Source organism: Anomaloglossus baeobatrachus, chromosome 3 (genome assembly GCF_048569485.1).
Source record: "Anomaloglossus baeobatrachus isolate aAnoBae1 chromosome 3, aAnoBae1.hap1, whole genome shotgun sequence".
NCBI lineage: Eukaryota > Metazoa > Chordata > Amphibia > Anura > Aromobatidae > Anomaloglossus > Anomaloglossus baeobatrachus.
In genome coordinates, this window is record NC_134355.1 from 119,513,273 (window position 1) to 119,534,730 (window position 21,458).

General features: G+C 41.6%; 7 non-coding genes across 7 annotated transcripts; all 7 read left to right on the forward strand.

The window, feature by feature from the left end:
- The first annotated feature begins 811 nt into the window (after positions 1 to 811).
- On the forward strand, positions 812 to 894 carry TRNAL-UAA (transfer RNA leucine (anticodon UAA)). The gene has a single exon. It is a non-coding gene; the product is annotated as a tRNA-Leu (tRNA).
- Positions 895 to 1,706: 812 nt separating this feature from the next.
- TRNAL-UAA (transfer RNA leucine (anticodon UAA)) lies at positions 1,707 to 1,789 on the forward strand. Its single transcript has one exon. It is a non-coding gene; the product is annotated as a tRNA-Leu (tRNA).
- Positions 1,790 to 11,596: 9,807 nt separating this feature from the next.
- On the forward strand, positions 11,597 to 11,679 carry TRNAL-UAA (transfer RNA leucine (anticodon UAA)). The gene has a single exon. It is a non-coding gene; the product is annotated as a tRNA-Leu (tRNA).
- An 812-nt stretch (positions 11,680 to 12,491) lies between these two features.
- On the forward strand, positions 12,492 to 12,574 carry TRNAL-UAA (transfer RNA leucine (anticodon UAA)). The gene has a single exon. It is a non-coding gene; the product is annotated as a tRNA-Leu (tRNA).
- An 812-nt stretch (positions 12,575 to 13,386) lies between these two features.
- TRNAL-UAA (transfer RNA leucine (anticodon UAA)) lies at positions 13,387 to 13,469 on the forward strand. The gene has a single exon. It is a non-coding gene; the product is annotated as a tRNA-Leu (tRNA).
- An 811-nt stretch (positions 13,470 to 14,280) lies between these two features.
- Positions 14,281 to 14,363, forward strand: TRNAL-UAA (transfer RNA leucine (anticodon UAA)). The gene has a single exon. It is a non-coding gene; the product is annotated as a tRNA-Leu (tRNA).
- Positions 14,364 to 15,175: 812 nt separating this feature from the next.
- On the forward strand, positions 15,176 to 15,258 carry TRNAL-UAA (transfer RNA leucine (anticodon UAA)). The gene has a single exon. It is a non-coding gene; the product is annotated as a tRNA-Leu (tRNA).
- The last annotated feature ends 6,200 nt before the right edge of the window (positions 15,259 to 21,458 follow it).

Below are 21,458 nucleotides of genomic sequence, written 5' to 3' on the forward strand. Positions count from 1 at the left end.
TGAGTTTTACTCTTGAAAATCTTCAAGGCTTCTCAAAATCTACATATGTCTAAACAACAGGAAAGATATTGTTGCTCGGTAGCACAGTTGTATACCTGTAATATCTATGAATATTGCAATTAATTCAGTGGATGTTTTATAATAAACTGAAGCTCTAGTACGACGCATGATGATCACTAGAGGAAGTTTCTAATTTCAACCAAAGAAAAGACATCTAAAAACGCCAAATGTGGAATGTTTTGGGAAAAAGATGTAGTTGAATAATTGAGGTAAACAATCATACTGTAGCTCCAAAAGAAGGTTTGAAGCACATTATGTCAAAATAATATGAGCGAATCAGAAGTATGATAAATGAAATTTGTATAAAATATGGTCTTCTAGAAAGGTTAGATCAAAAAAGGAAAAGGACAGGGTGCATAGGTAGTGATGAAATGTTAAATCTTCTTAGGAAAACATGGGGTATAGTGAAGTGACGAACTTGTCATTGACATTATGTGGAAAGATTATTTGTTTTAGGAAACTCGATTTTTTTAACTTAGCGTTGTTGATAAATCCAGGTAACATTTTATTCCAATGATCAGTTTTGGTCATCTTTCTAAACATAGAGCAAAAATGAAAGCCAATATACAGAGGAAAGTTAAAGTTGGAGTATGAAATTTCCAGTGAAGAGTGTGGTCTACATTGGTGGCCGGTCTACAGCTCTTGATAAGTCACCTTATAAAATAAAGCTATCTGTTAGTGCAAATTTAATCATTGCAATGTTTTTTTCAATCATCAGCTCCAGGTACAATCGAAAGGCTGACACACAACCACCAGGATGGCTGAGTGGTTAAGGCGTTGGACTTAAGATCCAATGGATATGTATCCGCATGGGTTCGAACCCCACTCCTGGTATGAGTTTTACTCTTGAAAATCTTCAAGGCTTCTCAAAATCTACATAGGTCTAAACAACAGGAAAGATAATGTTGCTCGGTAGCACAGTTGTATACCTGTAATATCTATGAATATTGCAATTAATTCTGTGGATTTTTTATAATAAACTGAAGCTCTAGTACGACGCATGATGATCACTAGAGGAAGTTTCCAATTTCAACCAAAGAAAAGACATCTAAAAACGCCAAATGTGGAATGTTTTGGGAAAAAGATGAAGTTGAATAATTGAGGTAAACAATCATACTGTAGCTCCAAAAGAAGGTTTGAAGCACATTATGTCAAAATAATATGAGCGAATCAGAAGTATGATAAATGAAATTTGTATAAAATATGGTCTTTTAGAAAGGTTAGATCAAAAAAGCAAAAGGACAGGGTGCATAGGTAGTGATGAAATGTTAAATCTGCTTAGGAAAACGCGGGGTATAGTGAAGTGACGAACTTGTCATTGACATTATGTGGAAAGATTAATTTGTTTTAGGAAACTCGATTTTTTTAACTTAGCGTTGTTGATAAATCCAGGTAACATTTTATTCCAATGATCAGTTTTGGTCATCTTTCTAAACATAGAGCAAAAATGAAAGCCAATATACAGAGGAAAGTTAAAGTTGGAGTATGAAATTTCCAGTGAAGAGTGTGGTCTACATTGGCGGCCGGTCTACAGCTCTTGATAAGTCACCTTATAAAATAAAGCTATCTGATAGTGCAAATTTAATCATTGCACTGTTTTTTTCAATCATCAGCTCCAGGTACAATCGAAAGGCTGACACACAACCACCAGGATGGCCGAGTGGTTAAGGCGTTGGACTTAAGATCCAATAGATATGTATCCGCGTGGGTTCGAACCCCACTCCTGGTATGAGTTTTACTGTTGATAATCTTTAAGGCTTCTCAAAATCTACATAAGTCTAAACAACAGGAAAGATATTGTTGCTCGGTAGCACAGTTGTATACCTGTAATATCCATAAATATTGGAATTAATTGAGAGGTTTTATAATAAACTGAAGCTCTAGTACGATGTATGATGATCACTAGAGGAAGTTTCAAGTTTCAACCAAAGAAAAGACATCTAAAAAAAAACAAATGTGGAATGTTTTGGGAAAAAGATGTAGTTGAATAATTGAGGTAAACAATCATACTGTAGCTCCAAAAGAAGGTTTGAAGCACATTATGTCACATTATGGCGTCTTTTGAGTTTTTTTCATTATTACAACATTGGGCTACATTGGGGCAGGTAAGTAGATAGAGACCACTTACCTTCCCTGCTGTAAGCCCCTCTCATGTGACCGCTCCTGCCGCGATTTTGCTGCTTCCGGTCATTTCATGTCTACATGGGCAGGGCCATGTTGACATGCAAATCTGGAACAGCATGTCGCCTCCCTGCTGGGCTGTACAGTGCGTGGAGTAACCGCCCCTGTTCCCTGCACCCTCCCACACATTGCCCAGCACCCCGTACTCTGCCCACAAGCTCAGTGTGTGGGCTCCCAGTGTGTGTGTGTGTTGGGGGGAGGTGTGCACCTCTCATCGTGCTCCATCCCCCATGCTGCGCACCCCCCATCGTGCTCCATCCGCCATGCTGCGCACTCCCAAACGTGCTCCATCCGCCATGCTGCGCACTCCCAAACGTGGTCCATCCGCCATGCTGCACACTCCCAAACGTGCTCCATCCGCCATGCTGCGCACTCCCAAACGTGCTCCATCCGCCATGCTGCGCACTCCCAAACGTGCTCCATCCGCCATGCTGCGCACTCCCAAACGTGCTCCATCCCCCATGCTGCGCACTCCCCATCGTGCTCCATCCCCCATGCTGCGCACCCCCTATCGTGCTCCATCCCCCATGCTGCACCAGCATCAGCCTCTCTGCCCCCAGCATCAGTCTCTCTCCTCCCAGCATCAGCCTCTCTCCTCCCAGCATCAGCCTCTCTCCTCCCAGCATCAGCCTCTCTCCTCCCAGCATCAGCCTCTCTCCTCCTAGCATCAGCCTCTCTCCTCCCAGCATCAGCCTCTCTGTCCCCAGCATCAGCCTCTCTCCTCCCAGCATCAGCCTCTTTGTCCCCAGCATCAGCCTCTCTGTCCCCAGCATCAGCCTCTCTCCTCCCAGCCTCAGCCTCCCCCAGCATCAGCCTCTCTTCTCTCAGCTTCCCCCCTCCCAGCCTCCCTCCTCCCAGCCTCCCCAGCATCAGCCTCCCCCTTCCAGCCTCCCCCAGCATCAGCCTACCCCTCCCAGCCTCCCCCAGCATCAGCCTCTCGCCTCCCAGCCTCCCCCAGCATCAGCCTCTCTCCTCCCAGCCTCCCCCAGCATCAGCCTCTCTCCTCCCAGCCTCCCCCAGCATCAGCCTCTCTCCTCTCAGCCTCCCCCAGCATCAGCCTACACCCTCCCAGCCTCCCCCAGCATCAGCCTACCCCAGCATCAGCCTACACCCTTCCAGCCTCCCCCAGCATCAGCCTACCCCAGCATCAGCCTACCCCAGCATCAGCCTCTCTCATCCCAGCCTCCCCCAGCATCAGCCTCCCCCTCCCAGCCTTCCCCAGGATCAGCCTCTCTCCTCCCAGCCTCCCCCAGCACGCCGTGCTCCTCTGCCGACACTCACAGATCCGATCGCATACACTCACACACACACACTCACACACATCCGATTGCATACACTCACACACACACACACTCACACATCAGAAAACACTCACACACATCCAATCGCATACACACTGAAGATATCGCACATACGCGCTCACACTCACAACATCCGGAGATACCACATGCTTCTGGCCATGTGATCCTCCGGCAGGTCCTGGAAGTTCACTCCACAGTATCGCCGCCGAGAAGCAAGCGATATCCCAGGATGTTGTGAGTGTGTAGATGCGATGTGATGTGTGTGTGAGAGTGAGTGTGATCTGATGTGTGTGTATGTGTGTATGAGTTTTACTCTTGAAAATCTTCAAGGATTCTCAAAAATCTACACAGGTCTAAACAACAGGAAAGATAATGTTGCTCGTTAGCACAGTTGTATACCTGTAATATCTATGAATATTGCAATTAATTCAGTGGATGTTTTATAATAAACTGAAGCTCTAGTACGACGCATGATGATCACTAGAGGAAGTTTCCAATTTCAACCAAAGATAAGACATCTAAAAAAACCAAATGTGGAATGTTTTGGGAAAAAGATGTAGTTGATTTATTGAAGTAAACAATCATACTGCAGCTCCAAAAGAAGTTTTAAAGCACATGATTGTGATACCAATGTGATATGACTGAAAGAATGTGTGATTAGATAGGAATCATAATCAAAAGATAGGAGTGATCCCAGATATTATTTGACCTATCAATAATTCAGTATCAAAGAGATGTCCTTTGGATAACCAATTTCACTATGATGACCAAAGAATAAGATAATGAGGAAGTCACATTTACAGTTCCACTTACCGGAAACTTGTGGTTGGCTTAAAGACAGGTTTAAGGAAGCTTGCATATGAAATTTACGGCTCATTGCAATATTTCACTAACACTATGGTCAAACTGTGGTCGGCCAGTTGTCAACTGGCAGGATGTGCAGGAAATGTGCAGGAAGCTGCCGGTGCCCACAGCAGTTTGTGGTCAAGTTACATGAACATGACTCAGCTGTCACATGCTGGTGACCATTTAAACCCAACCTACAAAGTTTTCCTATAAAAAATACACCGGACTCGCTTAATGTTAGGGAAACCTTCCAGGACATTGAAGTGTACGTACGCACTGTTCCTGTGATGCAAGATGCCATGTTGATTCCTTATCATTAACTCGAGTTCCCTCCGATGTGAAAGGATTGCTACAACATAACGGTAATGTTGATGCATATTTCTGTTATTGTATAAGTTTCTATGACTATAGTTCTTATGCCTATGTACCATTGACTATATATATTCATGTGCTATTAAAATAAATAGTATCTTGCTATAAAGAATATTAGTATTCGTGCCTGATTAGGATATCAGTGAGCGCTTCGTAAGTACGGGCTTTCAGCCCCCTTTTTAGTAGAATTTAGCAAGACATAAATTGGCGTAGTCGGCAGGATTACTTCAATAAGAAGTAATTAAACTAATTTTTGTAATTTAGAAATTAAAAACATATATTTGGCAAATTTCCAAATATATTTTTTTCAATCTTTTTGCATAGTGTCAAAATGTTCAGAAAACGTAAGGATAATGTTAAGGAGGTTGTTGTGGAGATCCCCAGCTGGACTGAGGCTCCCTACAATCTTATAGCACATGAATTGGTCAATTGTGGATTGGCAGAACAATGGCAGAATAAGCTTAAGGGTTGTGTACCTACTGATGTTGTGAATGTACTCAGTGGTGCCCCTGTGAAAACAGGTGATGTAGTGTCTTGTGGATTGGCAGAACAATGGCAGGACAAGCTTAAGGGTAGTGAAGCTACTGATGTTGTGAATGTACTCAGTAGTGCCCCTGTGAAAACAGGTGATGTAGTGTCTTGTGGATTGGCAGAACAATGGCAGGATAAGCTTAAGGGTAGTGAAGCTACTGATGTTGTGAATGTATTCGGTAGTGTCCCTGTGAAAGCAGGTGATGTAGTGTCTTTAGCACGGCGCAAACAATGGCAGGATAAGCTTAAGGGTAGTGAAGCTACTGATGTTGTGAATGTATTCGGTAGTGTCCCTGTGAAAGCAGGTGATGTAGTGTCTTTAGCACGGCACATCTGGATTTTGGCAAGTGCATATAGTGTAATGCATGAGCGTAATCTAAAGATGCAGAAGAAAAGTTCCCAGATGGAACAAAAGATGATAGAATTAGGTGGCCTGAAAACAGTTATGGAATGTAATACCAGACTGTTGAAGGATAAATTGGAACATTATCAGAATGTGGCAGAAAAAGCTGCCATAAAAATTGCTCAAAATAAGTACAAGAAAAGAAGAGGAAAAGTAAATAAAACCAAAGTACATAAAAGTATCGTCTCAGCTTCTATAAACTGGGATCCCGATACTTGGGATGGGGATGTGTGGGATTCATCTTCATCATCTGATGAGGAGGATTACCATAAAGGGAAGATTCAGGCTAATCCCGTAAGGAGGCGCCTAGAGAGGACAGAGAATGAGATCATCCGGGAACATGTCCGGGATGGTCAGGGAAATCTGCAATATGACGAAGATGGTAATGCCATCATAAATGAGAGAACGATTCCTCATGTAAAAAATCGAGTAACCATTGAAGATTACTCTCAAGGAGAAGTTGATAGCATTTTAACACAGTTTAGACAAAAACCAGGAGAAGGAGAAATGCCCTGGTTGGTCAGGGTGCACGATCTCGGAGGAGGTGGAGTGCACTTTGACGCCGGAGACGTGGCAAAATTTGTCACCATGTCTCAGGACCCAGTAATTCAGAGATCAATAAAAAATTATTTTGTTGATCATAATGAGCATGGTACTCAAAACTTAATCATGATCTTAGCCCATGCTTTTCTGGACAAATACCCATCCGAAGCAGACTTTCCTATCAATGATAAACCTTGGTATACCTTAAAAGATGGTATGGAAAGGCTGAAGGAAGAAGCAATGAGGAATGCTCTTCCTCTTTTGGGAATGGATGATGATTATCTCCAGTACCCATTGACAGCCACCAAAAGAAATAGGCTGGTTAAACATGCTCCTCCAGCATACAAAACAGTTATTTTAACCTTAACTGTAGTGCTGACTGGAGAATCAATCGGTGTAGTTCTAGGGAGGATGAGGGAGTTACAGGATATGGGACAGTGGGATAAATCGTCCCCTGGAGGCCATGTTGGTAACAGTAAGCTAAACAATCCTGATTGGAAAGAGAAATCAGTAGGGGAGGCCCCACGGGTGTCTCGCAAAGACATGTTCCAGGCTTTGCTTAAAGCCGGGATCAATAAGGAAAGGATTGATGGAAAGGAGACAGGAGAATTATGGAAGTTGTACAACCAGAAAGTTCTATCCACAAAGAAAGTGACCACTACAAATGTGGAAGGGGGTTCAAAAACCCCCAAGGTAAAGAAATCAGAGGGAAAAGGGGAAAAAACCCCAAAGAATGTGTCTTGGGAAGATTTTCAGTCAGTTTATCCATGGGAAGAACTGGCTGCAGCCGTGGCCACAAAGGTCACGGAAGGAAGGGCTAATACACAGACTGAAGTCTGTGTAAATGAAAGTTCAGAAGGAAGTGATTTACCATAGGTAGCCAGCCAAGCCCCCCTATTGATAAAAAGGGACGAACGTCCCTACGTCAATCTTAGCATACATTGGAAAGGGGGAAATGTTCAAAGAGTCCCAGCTTTGATTGACACGGGGGCGGAGGCTACTTTAATTCATGGAAACCCAGAAAAAATAAAAGGACCTCGAGTAAAAATTGCTGGACTAGGTGGTCAAGTGATCACCGGGGTTCAGACACAGGTAGCTTTGAAGATAGGTAATTTACCTATCAAGCAGTATACGGTGCTGGTAGTACCTATACCAGAATATATTTTGGGAATTGATATCCTAAAATGGATGACTCTTAATCTAACCGAAGGAAAATTCTCCTTTGGGGTTATGTCTTGTCATAAGGAAATGCAGATCTCACATTATATCAATGATATAATGATACAAGGACAAGATGAGCAAAGTGTGAAAGATCAATTGACAAAACTGGTTGCTCATATGAGGAGTAAAGGATGGGAAATCAATGATGCCAAGGTTCAAGGACCGTCTCTGGTGGTAACATTTCTAGGGATTCAGTGGAACAAGGGGCACAGAAAGATCTTGCCCAATGCCAGACAGAAAATTATTAATTTTCTGGTCCCTAAATCCAAACAGGAGACTCAGTCTTATATTGGATTGTTTGATTTTTGGAGACAACATATCCCTCATTTGGGACAAATGTTGGCTCATTTGTACAAAGTAACGAGGAAAAAATATGACTTCCACTGGGGAGAGAAACAGCAAAATGTGTTTGAGATGGTCAGGGAAGTGTGGCAAGACATTGAAGGGATTATTCAATCTACCAAGACCACTGTATTTCATGCCGATGCTCATGTCCCTACTAACTCACTTGAATGTTTGTTTAATTCAGAAGCAGATAAAGCAGCAGCCATCAGACAAGTCAGTCCAACAGTTGACAAGGCAAGGTACAGCTGTTTGAGCACACCAGAAAGAGCGACACCTTATTCAGCAGGTTTAGACCTCAGTACATTGGAAACTGTCGTGGTACCCCCAGGTAAGGTAAAACCAATTTCAACAGGATTGGGTTGCCAGATACCAAAGGATCATTATGGTCAAATAGCCACTCGTTCTAGTTTAGTGTTAAAAGGAGCCATAGTGGTGGGAGGGGTAATAGAGGCAGATTATCAGGGAGAAATCAAGGTACTGATGCTAAATTTTGGAAATGAACCTTTGATCTTGATGAAACACCAGAAGGTGGCTCAGGTGTTGATAATTCTAATAAACTTGTCTGAAATAAGAGAAGGAACTGCCCCGGCAGAATTAACAATACGGGGTACTAAAAGTTTTGGATCCTCTAATATTAAAAATGTAGGAGCAAAAATATGGATTCAAAACCTCCAAGGACCGCCCTCTGAGACAGCGGTAATAGCGGTCGGAAAAGATCGTACTTTCCTGATAATGAGACCAGGAGTGGAGAAGTGGGAATATGTCCCACAAGAAAAATGTTATTTACGAGAATAATAGTGTATCTTTATTTGCAGATGGTGTTGTAAATAAGCAGAATCCATGGTATCGGTTACTGGGAAGAGCTCGATAGTGATGAGATGGAGAAATTCCTGTGTTTGATGTTTGCCTCTCTGGTCGTTGGATGGACAAGTCTACATCAGGAGGAACCTATGGCGAATGAATTTCTGATGCACCATCACATTTTCAACACACAGATTGCTGGATCTGTACACATTCTTCGGTTACAGCCACCAGTATCCCTTATCTGGATGTCCCGGTATCGATGGAGGAAATCTTAAAGTAGAAAAGTTGTTCTGATCATCTTGCTGATAAAGACACTCGAAGTGTTCGGCTATAGAATACTACAGTACCTATTTCCATAGTGGGATGGATCAATCTTCCATGGTGGCAAGGCAATTTGAATGCAACAGTCACCAATTTGCAATATCTGGCTTTTAAGGGAGGAATTTGTGTACCAAGAAATAAGACTGGACTGACTAACCTGGGATTCATCCCTATAGAGAATATAAAAATAAGTTTTGGGACAGCTATAAATACTGTAGATGCTTTTAAACCCAGCTTAGTGGAAAGGACAATTCATGATATGTTATGGCCTTATGCCAATATGTTCATAAATGGGACTAGTGAAACTTGTAGTAACATATCGGGAAATGTAATGTGTAATGATTCCTTTGAATATCGAGCAAATGCCAAAACACATGATATTCAAGGGAGCTTTTCAGATAATATTGCTTTTAGTTTTAATATACTGTACAAAAGTAGGGAAAGTGATTATATTTGTGATTCAACGTTTATCTAAACAAACCAAGAAAACAAAATTTGTGGCAAACAATATTTCTTGTTTCTTTTAACAGCGTTGTTGATAAATCAAGGTAACATTTTATTCCAATGATCAGTTTTGGTCATCTTTCTAAACATAGAGCAAAAATGAAAGCCAATATACATAGGAAAGTTAAAGTTGGAGTATGAAATTTCCAGTGAAGAGTCCAACAGGAGACTCAGTCTTATATTGGATTGTTTGATTTTTGGAGACAACATATCCCTCATTTGGGACAAATGTTGGCTCATTTGTACAAAGTAACGAGGAAAAAATATGACTTCCACTGGGGAGAGAAACAGCAAAATGTGTTTGAGATGGTCAGGGAAGTGTGGCAAGACATTGAAGGGATTATTCAATCTACCAAGACCACTGTATTTCATGCCGATGCTCATGTCCCTACTAACTCACTTGAATGTTTGTTTAATTCAGAAGCAGCTAAAGCAGCAGCCATCAGACAAGTCAGTCCAACAGTTGACAAGGGAAGGTACAGCTGTTTGGGCACACCAGAAAGAGCGACACCTTATTCAGCAGGTTTAGACCTCAGTACATTGGAAACTGTCGTGGTACCCCCAGGTAAGGTAAAACCAATTTCAACAGGATTGGGTTGCCAGATACCAAAGGATCATTATGGTCAAATAGCCACTCGTTCTAGTTTAGTGTTAAAAGGAGCCATAGTGGTGGGAGGGGTAATAGAGGCAGATTATCAGGGAGAAATCAAGGTACTGATGCTAAATTTTGGAAATGAACCTTTGATCTTGATGAAACACCAGAAGGTGGCTCAGGTGTTGATAATTCTAATAAACTTGTCTGAAATAAGAGAAGGAACTGCCCCGGCAGAATTAACAATACGGGGTACTAAAAGTTTTGGATCCTCTAATATTAAAAATGTAGGAGCAAAAATATGGATTCAAAACCTCCAAGGACCGCCCTCTGAGACAGCGGTAATAGCGGTCGGAAAAGATCGTACTTTCCTGATAATGAGACCAGGAGTGGAGAAGTGGGAATATGTCCCACAAGAAAAATGTTATTTACGAGAATAATAGTGTATCTTTATTTGCAGATGGTGTTGTAAATAAGCGGAATCCATGGTATCGGTTACTGGGAAGAGCTCGATAGTGATGAGATGGAGAAATTCCTGTGTTTGATGTTTGCCTCTCTGGTCGTTGGATGGACAAGTCTACATCAGGAGGAACCTATGGCGAATGAATTTCTGATGCACCATCACATTTTCAACACACAGATTGCTGGATCTGTACACATTCTTCGGTTACAGCCACCAGTATCCCTTATCTGGATGTCCCGGTATCGATGGAGGAAATCTTAAAGTAGAAAAGTTGTTCTGATCATCTTGCTGATAAAGACACTCGAAGTGTTCGGCTATAGAATACTACAGTACCTATTTCCATAGTGGGATGGATCAATCTTCCATGGTGGCAAGGCAATTTGAATGCAACAGTCACCAATTTGCAATATCTGGCTTTTAAGGGAGGAATTTGTGTACCAAGAAATAAGACTGGACTGACTAACCTGGGATTCATCCCTATAGAGAATATAAAAATAAGTTTTGGGACAGCTATAAATACTGTAGATGCTTTTAAACCCAGCTTAGTGGAAAGGACAATTCATGATATGTTATGGCCTTATGCCAATATGTTCATAAATGGGACTAGTGAAACTTGTAGTAACATATCGGGAAATGTAATGTGTAATGATTCCTTTGAATATCGAGCAAATGCCAAAACACATGATATTCAAGGGAGCTTTTCAGATAATATTGCTTTTAGTTTTAATATACTGTACAAAAGTAGGGAAAGTGATTATATTTGTGATTCAACGTTTATCTAAACAAACCAAGAAAACAAAATTTGTGGCAAACAATATTTCTTGTTTCTTTTAACAGCGTTGTTGATAAATCAAGGTAACATTTTATTCCAATGATCAGTTTTGGTCATCTTTCTAAACATAGAGCAAAAATGAAAGCCAATATACATAGGAAAGTTAAAGTTGGAGTATGAAATTTCCAGTGAAGAGTATGGTCTACATTGGTGGCCGGTATACAGCTCTTGATAAGTCACCTTATAAAATAAAGCTATCTGTTAGTGCAAATTTAATGATTGCACTGTTTTTATCAATCATCAGCTCCAGGTACAATCGAAAGGCTGACACACAACCACCAGGATGGCCGAGTGGTTAAGGCGTTGGACTTAAGAGCCAATGGATATGTATCCGCGTGGGTTCGAACCCCACTCCTGGCATGAGATTTACTCTTGAAAATCTTCAAGGCTTCTCAAAATCTACATAGGTTTAAACAACAGGAAAGATATTGTTGTTCGGTAGCACAGTTGTATACCTGTAATATCCATGAATATTGCAATTAATTCAGTGGATGTTTAATAATAAACTGAAGCTCTAGTATGACGTATGAGGATCACTAGAGGAAGTTTCCAATTTCAACCAAAGAAAAGACATCTAAAAAAAACAAATGTGGAATGTTTTGGGAAAAAGATGTAGTTGATTTATTGAGGTAAACAATCATACTGTAGCTCCAAAAGAAGTTTTAAAGCACATGATGTCAAAATAATATAAGTGAATCAGAAGTATGATAAAAGAAATTTGTATAAAATATGGTCTTCTAGAAAGGTTAGATCAAAAAAGGAAAAGGACAGGGTGCATAGGTAGTGATGAAATGTTAAATCTGCTTAGGAAAACATGGGGTATAGTGAAGTGACGAACTTGTCGTTGACATTATGTGGAAAGATTAATTTGTTTTAGGAAACTCGATTTTTTTAACTTAGCGTTGTTGATAAATCCAGGTAACATTTTATTCCAATGATCAGTTTTGGTCATCTTTCTAAACATAGAGCAAAAATGAAAGCCAATATACAGAGGAAAGTTAAAGTTGGAGTATGAAATTTCCAGTGAAGAGTATGGTCTACATTGGTGGCCGGTCTACAGCTCTTGATAAGTCACCTTATAAAATAAAGCTATCTGTTAGTGCAAATTTAATGATTGCACTGTTTTTATCAATCATCAGCTCCAGGTACAATTGAAAGGCTGACACACAACCACCAGGATGGCCGAGTGGTTAAGGCATTGGACTTAAGATCCAATGGAGATGTATCCGCGTGGGTTTGAACCCCACTCCTGGTATGAGTTTTACTCTTGAAAATCTTCAAGGCTTCTCAAAATCTACATAGGTCTAAACAACAGGAAAGATATTGTTGCTCGGTAGCACAGTTGTATACCTGTAATATCCATGAATATTGCAATTAATTCAGTGGATGTTTAATAATAAACTGAAGCTCTAGTATGACGTATGAGGATCACTAGAGGAAGTTTCCAATTTCAACCAAAGAAAAGACATCTAAAAAAACCAAATGTGGAATGTTTTGGGAAAAAGATGTAGTTGATTTATTGAGGTAAACAATCATACTGTAGCTCCAAAAGAAGTTTTAAAGCACATGATGTCAAAATAATATAAATGAATCAGAAGTATGATAAAAGAAATTTGTATAAAATATGGTCTTCTAGAAAGGTTAGATCAAAAAAGGAAAAGGACAGGGTGCATAGGTAGTGATGAAATGTTAAATCTGCTTAGCAAAACATGGGGTATAGTGAAGTGACGAACTTGTCATTGACATTATGTGGAAAGATTAATTTGTTTTAGGAAACTCGATTTTTTTAACTTAGCGTTGTTGATAAATCCAGGTAACATTTTATTCCAATGATCAGTTTTGGTCATCTTTCTAAACATAGAGCAAAAATGAAAGCCAATATACAGAGGAAAGTTAAAGTTGGAGTATGAAATTTCCAGTGAAGAGTATGGTCTACATTGGTGGCCGGTCTACAGCTCTTGATAAGTCACCTTATAAAATAAAGCTATCTGTTAGTGCAAATTTAATGATTGCAGTGTTTTTATCAATCATCAGCTCCAGGTACAATCGAAAAGCTGACACACAACCACCAGGATGGCCGAGTGGTTAAGGCGTTGGACTTAAGATCCAATGGATATGTATCTGCGTGGTTTCGAACCCCACTCCTGGTATGAGTTTTACTCTTGAAAATCTTCAAGGATTCTGAAAAATCTACATAAACCTAAACAACAGGAAAGATAATGTTGCTCGGTAGCACAGTTGTATACCTGTAATATCTATGAATATTGCAATTAATTCAGTGGATGTTTTATAATAAACTGAAGCTCTAGTACGACGCATGATGATCACTAGAGGAAGTTTCCAATTTCAACCAAAGATAAGACATCTAAAAAAAACAAATGTGGAATGTTTTGGGAAAAAGATGTAGTTGATTTATTGAAGTAAACAATCATACTGCAGCTCCAAAAGAAGTTTTAAAGCACATGATGTCAAAGTAATATACGTGAATCAGAAGTATGATAAAATAAATTTGTATAAAATATGGTCTTCTAGAAAGGTTAGATCAAAAAAGGAAAAGGACAGGGTGCATAGGTAGTGATGAAATGTTAAATCTGCTTAGGAAAACATGGGGTATAGTGAAGTGACGAACTTGTCCATGACATTATGTGGAAAGATTAATTTGTATTAGGAAACTCGATTTTTTTAACAGCGTTGTTGATAAATCCAGGTAACATTTTATTCCAATGATCAGTTTTGGTCATCTTTCTAAACATAGAGCAAAAATGGAAGCCAATATACAGAGGAAAGTTAAAGTTGGAGTATGAAATTTCCAGTGAAGAGTATGGTCTACATTGGTGGCCGGTCTACAGCTCTTGATAAGTCACCTTATAAAATAAAGCTATCTGTTAGTGCAAATTTAATGATTGCACTGTTTTTATCAATCATCAGCTCCAGGTACAATCGAAAGGCTGACACACAACCACCAGGATGGCCGAGTGGTTACGGCGTTGGACTTAAGATCCAATGGATATGTATCCGCGTGGGTTTGAACCCCACTCCTGTTATGAGTTTTACTCTTGAAAATCTTCAAGGCTTCTCAAAATCTACATAGGTCTAAACAACAGGAAAGATATTGTTGCTCGGTAGCACAGTTGTATACCTGTAATATCTATGAATATTGCAATTAATTCAGTGGATGTTTTATAATAAACTGAAGCTCTAGTACGACGCATGATGATCACTAGAGGAAGTTTCCAATTTCAACCAAAGAAAAGACATCTAAAAACGCCAAATGTGGAATGTTTTGGGAAAAAGATGTAGTTGAATAATTGAGGTAAACAATCATACTGTAGCTCCAAAAGAAGGTTTGAAGCACATTATGTCAAAATAATATGAGCGAATCAGAAGTATGATAAATGAAATTTGTATAAAATATGGTCTTTTAGAAAGGTTAGATCAAAAAAGGAAAAGGACAGGGTGCATAGGTAGTGATGAAATGTTAAATCTGCTTAGGAAAACATGGGGTATAGTGAAGTGACGAACTTGTCATTGACATTATGTGGAAAGATTAATTTGTTTTAGGAAACTCGATTTTTTTAACTTAGCGTTGTTGATAAATCCAGGTAACATTTTATTCCAATGATCAGTTTTGGTCATCTTTCTAAACATAGAGCAAAAATGAAAGCCAATATACAGAGGAAAGTTAAAGTTGGAGTATAAAATTTCCAGTGAAGAGTGTGGTCTACATTGGTGGCCGGTCTACAGCTCTTGATAAGTCACCTTATAAAATAAAGCTATCTGTTAGTGCAAATTTAATCATTGCAATGTTTTTTTCAATCATCAGCTCCAGGTACAATCGAAAGGCTGACACACAACCACCAGGATGGCCGAGTGGTTAAGGCGTTGGACTTAAGATCCAATGGATATGTATCCGCGTGGGTTCGAACCCCACTCCTGGTATGAGTTTTACTGTTGATAATCTTTAAGGCTTCTCAAAATCTACATAAGTCTAAACAACAGGAAAGATATTGTTGCTCGGTAGCACAGTTGTATACCTGTAATATCCATAAATATTGGAATTAATTGAGAGGTTTTATAATAAACTGAAGCTCTAGTACGATGTATGATGATCACTAGAGGAATTTTCAAGTTTCAACCAAAGAAAAGACATCTAAAAAAAAACAAATGTGGAATGTTTTGGGAAAAAGATGTAGTTGAATAATTGAGGTAAACAATCATACTGTAGCTCCAAAAGAAGGTTTGAAGCACATTATGTCACATTATGGCTTCTTTTGAGTTTTTTTCATTATTACAACATTGGGCTACATTGGGGCAGGTAAGTAGATAGAGACCACTTACCTTCCCTGCTGTAAGCCCCTCTCATGTGACCGCTCCTGCCGCGATTTTGCTTCTTCCGGTCATTTCATGTCTACATGGGCAGGGCCATGTTGACATGCAAATCTGGAACAGCATGTCGCCTCCCTGCTGGGCTGTACAGTGCGTGGAGTAACCACCCCTGTTCCCTGCACCCTCCCACACATTGCCCAGCACCCCGTACTCTGCCCACAAGCTCAGTGTGTGGGCTCCCAGTGTGTGTGTGTTGGGGGGAGGTGTGCACCTCTCATCGTGCTCCATCCCCCATGCTGCGCACCCCCCATCGTGCTCCATCCGCCATGCTGCGCACTCCCAAACGTGCTCCATCCGCCATGCTGCGCACTCCCAAACGTGGTCCATCCGCCATGCTGCACACTCCCAAACGTGCTCCATCCGCCATGCTGCGCACTCCCAAACATGCTCTATCCGCCATGCTGCGCACTCCCAAACGTGCTCCATCCGCCATGCTGCGCACTCCCAAACGTGCTCCATCCCCCATGCTGCGCACTCCCCATCGTGCTCCATCCCCCATGCTGCGCACCCCCTATCGTGCTCCATCCCCCATGCTGCACCAGCATCAGCCTCTCTGCCCCCAGCATCAGTCTCTCTCCTCCCAGCATCAGCCTCTCTCCTCCCAGCATCAGCCTCTCTCCTCCCAGCATCAGCCTCTCTCCTCCCAGCATCAGCCTCTCTCCTCCCAGCATCAGCCTCTCTCCTCCTAGCATCAGCCTCTCTCCTCCCAGCATCAGCCTCTCTGTCCCCAGCATCAGCCTCTCTCCTCCCAGCATCAGCCTCTTTGTCCCCAGCATCAGCCTCTCTGTCCCCAGCATCAGCCTCTCTCCTCCCAGCCTCAGCCTCCCCCAGCATCAGCCTCTCTTCTCTCAGCCTCCCCCCTCCCAGCCTCCCTCCTCCCAGCCTCCCCAGCATCAGCCTCCCCCTCCCAGCCTCCCCCAGCATCAGCCTCCCCCTCCCAGCCTCCCCCAGCATCAGCCTCTCGCCTCCCAGCCTCCCCCAGCATCAGCCTCTCTCCTCCCAGCCTCCCCCAGCATCAGCCTCTCTCCTCCCAGCCTCCCCCAGCATCAGCCTCTCTCCTCTCAGCCTCCCCCAGCATCAGCCTACACCCTCCCAGCCTCCCCCAGCATCAGCCTACCCCAGCATCAGCCTACACCCTTCCAGCCTCCCCCAGCATCAGCCTACCCCAGCATCAGCCTACCCCAGCATCAGCCTCTCTCATCCCAGCCTCCCCCAGCATCAGCCTCCCCCTCCCAGCCTTCCCCAGGATCAGCCTCTCTCCTCCCAGCCTCCCCCAGCACGCCGTGCTCCTCTGCCGACACTCACAGATCCGATCGCAAACACTCACACACACACACTCACACACATCCGATTGCATACACTCACACACACACACTCACACATCAGAACACACTCACACACATCCAATCGCATACACACTGAAGATATCGCACATACGCGCTCACACTCACAACATCCGGAGATACCACATGCTTCTGGCCATGTGATCCTCCGGCAGGTCCTGGAAGTTCACTCCACAGTATCGCCGCCGAGAAGCAAGCGATATCCCAGGATGTTGTGAGTGTGTAGATGCGATGTGATGTGTGTGTGAGAGTGAGTGTGATCTGATGTGTGTGTATGTGTGTATGAGTTTTACTCTTGAAAATCTTCAAGGATTCTCAAAAATCTACATAGGTCTAAACAACAGGAAAGATAATGTTGCTCGGTAGCACAGTTGTATACCTGTAATATCTATGAATATTGCAATTAATTCAGTGGATGTTTTATAATAAACTGAAGCTCTAGTACGACGCATGATGATCACTAAAGGAAGTTTCCAATTTCAACCAAAGATAAGACATCTAAAAAAACCAAATGTGGAATGTTTTGGGAAAAAGATGTAGTTGATTTATTGAAGTAAACAATCATACTGCAGCTCCAAAAGAAGTTTTAAAGCACATGATTGTGATACCAATGTGATATGACTGAAAGAATGTGTGATTAGATAGGAATCATAATCAAAAGATAGGAGTGATCCCAGATATTATTTGACCTATCAATAATTCAGTATCAAAGAGATGTCCTTTGGATAACCAATTTCACTATGATGACCAAAGAATAAGATAATGAGGAAGTCACATTTACAGTTCCACTTACCGGAAACTTGTGGTTGGCTTAAAGACAGGTTTAAGGAAGCTTGCATATGAAATTTACGGCTCATTGCAATATTTCACTAACACTATGGTCAAACTGTGGTCGGCCAGTTGTCAACTGGCAGGATGTGCAGGAAATGTGCAGGAAGCTGCCGGTGCCCACAGCAGTTTGTGGTCAAGTTACATGAACATGACTCAGCTGTCACATGCTGGTGACCATTTAAACCCAACCTACAAAGTTTTCCTATAAAAAATACACCGGACTCGCTTAATGTTAGGGAAACCTTCCAGGACATTGAAGTGTACGTACGCACTGTTCCTGTGATGCAAGATGCCATGTTGATTCCTTATCATTAACTCGAGTTCCCTCCGATGTGAAAGGATTGCTACAACATAACGGTAATGTTGATGCATATTTCTGTTATTGTATAAGTTTCTATGACTATAGTTCTTATGCCTATGTACCATTGACTATATATATTCATGTGCTATTAAAATAAATAGTATCTTGCTATAAAGAATATTAGTATTCGTGCCTGATTAGGATATCAGTGAGCGCTTCGTAAGTACGGGCTTTCAGCCCCCTTTTTAGTAGAATTTAGCAAGACATAAATTGGCGTAGTCGGCAGGATTACTTCAATAAGAAGTAATTAAACTAATTTTTGCAATTTAGAAATTAAAAACATATATTTGGCAAATTTCCAAATATATTTTTTTCAATCTTTTTGCATAGTGTCAAAATGTTCAGAAAACGTAAGGATAATGTTAAGGAGGTTGTTGTGGAGATCCCCAGCTGGACTGAGGCTCCCTACAATCTTATAGCACATGAATTGGTCAATTGTGGATTGGCAGAACAATGGCAGAATAAGCTTAAGGGTTGTGTACCTACTGATGTTGTGAATGTACTCAGTGGTGCCCCTGTGAAAACAGGTGATGCAGTGTCTTGTGGATTGGCAGAACAATGGCAGGACAAGCTTAAGGGTAGTGAAGCTACTGATGTTGTGAATGTACTCAGTAGTGCCCCTGTGAAAACAGGTGATGTAGTGTCTTGTGGATTGGCAGAACAATGGCAGGATAAGCTTAAGGGTAGTGAAGCTACTGATGTTGTGAATGTATTCGGTAGTGTCCCTGTGAAAGCAGGTGATGTAGTTTCTTTAGCACGGCGCAAACAATGGCAGGATAAGCTTAAGGGTAGTGAAGCTACTGATGTTGTGAATGTATTCGGTAGTGTCCCTGTGAAAGCAGGTGATGTAGTGTCTTTAGCACGGCACATCTGGATTTTGGCAAGTGCATATAGTGTAATGCATGAGCGTAATCTAAAGATGCAGAAGAAAAGTTCCCAGATGGAACAAAAGATGATAGAATTAGGTGGCCTGAAAACAGTTATGGAATGTAATACCAGACTGTTGAAGGATAAATTGGAACATTATCAGAATGTGGCAGAAAAAGCTGCCATAAAAATTGCTCAAAATAAGTACAAGAAAAGAAGAGGAAAAGTAAATAAAACCAAAGTACATAAAAGTATCGTCTCAGCTTCTATAAACTGGGATCCCGATACTTGGGATGGGGATGTGTGGGATTCATCTTCATCATCTGATGAGGAGGATTACCATAAAGGGAAGATTCAGGCTAATCCCGTAAGGAGGCGCCTAGAGAGGACAGAGAATGAGATCATCCGGGAACATGTCCGGGATGGTCAGGGAAATCTGCAATATGACGAAGATGGTAATGCCATCATAAATGAGAGAACGATTCCTCATGTAAAAAATCGAGTAACCATTGAAGATTACTCTCAAGGAGAAGTTGATAGCATTTTAACACAGTTTAGACAAAAACCAGGAGAAGGAGAAATGCCCTGGTTGGTCAGGGTGCACGATCTCGGAGGAGGTGGAGTGCACTTTGACGCCGGAGACGTGGCAAAATTTGTCACCATGTCTCAGGACCCAGTAATTCAGAGATCAATAAAAAATTATTTTGTTGATCATAATGAGCATGGTACTCAAAACTTAATCATGATCTTAGCCCATGCTTTTCTGGACAAATACCCATCCGAAGCAGACTTTCCTATCAATGATAAACCTTGGTATACCTTAAAAGATGGTATGGAAAGGCTGAAGGAAGAAGCAATGAGGAATGCTCTTCCTCTTTTGGGAATGGATGATGATTATCTCCAGTACCCATTGACAGCCACCATAAGAAATAGGCTGGTTAAACATGCTCCTCCAGCATACAAAACAGTTATTTTAACCTTAACTGTAGCGCTGACTGGAGAATCAATCGGTGTAGTTCTAGGGAGGATGAGGGAGTTACAGGATATGGGACAGTGGGATAAATCGTCCCCTGGAGGCCATGTTGGTAACAGTAAGCTAAACAATCCTGATTGGAAAGAGAAATCAGTAGGGGAGGCCCCACGGGTGTCTCGCAAAGACATGTTCCAGGCTTTGCTTAAAGCCGGGATCAATAAGGAAAGGATTGATGGAAAGGAGACAGGAGAATTATGGAAGTTGTACAACCAGAAAGTTCTATCCACAAAGAAAGTGACCACTACAAATGTGGAAGGGGGTTCAAAAACCCCCAAGGTAAAGAAATCAGAGGGAAAAGGGGAAAAAACCCCAAAGAATGTGTCTTGGGAAGATTTTCAGTCAGTTTATCCATGGGAAGAACTGGCTGCAGCCGTGGCCACAAAGGTCACGGAAGGAAGGGCTAATACACAGACTGAAGTCTGTGTAAATGAAAGTTCAGAAGGAAGTGATTTACCATAGGTAGCCAGCCAAGCCCCCCTATTGATAAAAAGGGACGAACGTCCCTACGTCAATCTTAGCATACATTGGAAAGGGGGAAATGTTCAAAGAGTCCCAGCTTTGATTGACACGGGGGCGGAGGCTACTTTAATTCATGGAAACCCAGAAAAAATAAAAGGACCTCGAGTAAAAATTGCTGGACTAGGTGGTCAAGTGATCACCGGGGTTCAGACACAGGTAGCTTTGAAGATAGGTAATTTACCTATCAAGCAGTATACGGTGCTGGTAGTACCTATACCAGAATATATTTTGGGAATTGATATCCTAAAATGGATGACTCTTAATCTAACCGAAGGAAAATTCTCCTTTGGGGTTATGTCTTGTCATAAGGAAATGCAGATTTCACATTATATCAATGATATAATGATACAAGGACAAGATGAGCAAAGTGTGAAAGATCAATTGACAAAACTGGTTGCTCATATGAGGAGTAAAGGATGGGAAATCAATGATGCCAAGGTTCAAGGACCGTCTCTGGTGGTAACATTTCTAGGGATTCAGTGGAACAAGGGGCACAGAAAGATCTTGCCCAATGCCAGACAGAAAATTATTAATTTTCTGGTCCCTAAATCCAAACAGGAGACTCAGTCTTATATTGGATTGTTTGATTTTTGGAGACAACATATCCCTCATTTGGGACAAATGTTGGCTCATTTGCACAAAGTAACGAGGAAAAAATATGACTTCCACTGGGGAGAGGAACAGCAAAATGTGTTTGAGATGGTCAGGGAAGTGTGGCAAGACATTGAAGGGATTATTCAATCTACCAAGACCACTGTATTTCATGCCGATGCTCATGTCCCTACTAACTCACTTGAAT